Here is a 2,381-nt window from a genome sequence, read left to right on the forward strand (position 1 = left end):
ATCGGATGCACAGATACGTTATGGGATTGGACCGGTATTTGGTCGATAGTTGTATGGCAGTGTCATTGCAGGCAGACATGGACATTTCCCGGCTTCAGGCCTATGCGATGGGTATGGAGGACCGTCGCAGGTCTGATCCTGCTGGCAGAGATCGAGACAGGAGGCCGCCCAAGAGGGCTAGATCCGCGGGTTATTCAGGGGATTCTCGAGGCGGACAGCCTCAGCAGCAGCAGCAATCTGACAGATATTTTCCTCCTTCCGGCCGGGGTACTCAGTCAGGTAGCCGAAGATTCGATAGTACAGGACCGTCTGGGGCCGGTCAGAGCTCCAGAGTGGCAGGTTCACAGGTACCCAGGGGTCCCAGCCAGGCCAGACCACCCAGGCCCCGTTGTCCTCATTGCGGAAAGTCTCATCCCGGGGAGTGTTACCGAGCGACTGGAGCTTGCTTTTCGTGTGGTGGTCAGGGCCACTTTATGAGAGATTGTCCATTGGCTAGCGGTTCTGGTAGTGCTGCTCAGCAGACAGGGTCAGCCGCCGGTTCTTCTTCTGCTCCATCAGTTGCACGCCCTGGAGGGCGAGGTATTCCAGCACCGGCAGGACGCGGTCGAGGCCGCGGTGGCGCTTCAGGTTCTAGCGGTCCCTCGAACCGCATATATGCTTTGGCCAGCCGCCAGGATCAGGAGGCTTCGCCAAACGTTGTCACAGGTACATTACTGGTTTTCTCCAGATCTGTATATGCATTGATTGACCCTGGCTCTACTTTATCATATATTTCCCCGCTGGTTGCTAGTAAGATTGGGATAGTGTCTGAGCCTATAGCGCCGTTTGAGGTAGCTACGCCAGTTGGGGATTTTATTGTAGCGAGACAGATCTATAGGGATTGTTCTGTGACCATTTATGATCGTAGCACTAAGGCTGATTTGGTAGAGTTAGACATGCTCGAGTTTGATGTCATTATGGGTATGGACTGGTTGTCTTCCTGTTATGCTAATGTCGACTGCCAGAAAAAGGTAGTCCGTTTTCAGTTTCCAGGGGAACCAGTCATAGAGTGGTTCGGATCTACAGCATCGCCGAGGGGTAAGTTTATTTCATACCTCAAGGCTAAGAAGATGATCCAGAAGGGTTATATCTATCATTTGGTTCGTGTGCACGATACTGCCGCGGAGGTACCTACCCTTCAGTCTGTTCCGGTCGTCAGCGAGTTTCCAGATGTTTTTCCTGACGAGCTTCCTGGCCTTCCGCCTGAGCGGGAGATTGATTTTTCTATTGAGTTGATGCCGGATACACAGCCTATATCCATTCCTCCATACAGGATGGCACCAGCTGAGTTGAAGGAGTTGAAGGAGCAGCTGAAAGATTTGCTGGATAAGGGTTTTATCAGGCCCAGTACATCACCCTGGGGGGCGCCGGTATTGTTTGTCAGGAAGAAAGATGGGTCATTGCGGATGTGTATCGACTACCGGCAGCTGAATAAGGTGACTATTAAGAACAAATATCCCCTCCCCCGGATTGATGACTTGTTTGACCAGCTGCAGGGTGCTAGACATTTTTCAAAGATAGATCTGCGTTCTGGTTACCACCAGGTGCGAGTACGGGAGTCAGATATCCCGAAGACTGCTTTCAGGACTCGGTACGGGCATTATGAGTTCAGAGTTATGTCTTTCGGGCTGACTAATGCTCCAGCAGTATTTATGGATCTGATGAACCGGGTATTTCGGCCTTTCCTGGATATGTTTGTTATTGTGTTTATTGATGATATTCTGATTTACTCGCGATCAGTCGAGGAGCATTCAGATCATCTGAGGACGGTACTTGGCATCCTCCGTCAGCAGAAGTTATATGCTAAATTCTCTAAGTGTGAGTTCTGGTTGACTTCTGTGGCATTCTTGGGCCATATTGTCGGCGCAGATGGTATTCGGGTTGACATGCAGAAGATTGAGGCTGTGCAGAATTGGCCCAGGCCTACTACACCGACAGAGGTGCGTAGTTTTCTTGGATTGGCTGGGTACTACCGCAGGTTCGTGGAGGATTTCTCTTCTATTTCAGCACCACTGACGAAGCTTACCCAGAAAGCAGCAAAATTCCAGTGGACAGATGCTTGCGAGCGCAGCTTTCAGATGCTGAAGGAGAGATTGATTACAGCACCCGTTTTGGCTCTTCCAGAGGGATCTGACGGGTATGTTGTCTATTGTGACGCCTCTGGTATTGGGATAGGATGTGTATTGATGCAGCACGGTCGAGTCATAGCCTATGCTTCCCGGCAGCTTAGACCGCACGAGAAGAACTATCCCACTCATGATCTTGAGTTGGCCGCGGTGATTCATGCCTTGAAGATTTGGCGGCATTATTTATATGGGGTCCATGTTGATATCTATACGGAC

The sequence above is a fragment of the Lycium barbarum genome, chromosome 7 (assembly GCF_019175385.1).
Source record: "Lycium barbarum isolate Lr01 chromosome 7, ASM1917538v2, whole genome shotgun sequence".
Taxonomy (NCBI): Eukaryota; Viridiplantae; Streptophyta; class Magnoliopsida; order Solanales; family Solanaceae; genus Lycium; species Lycium barbarum.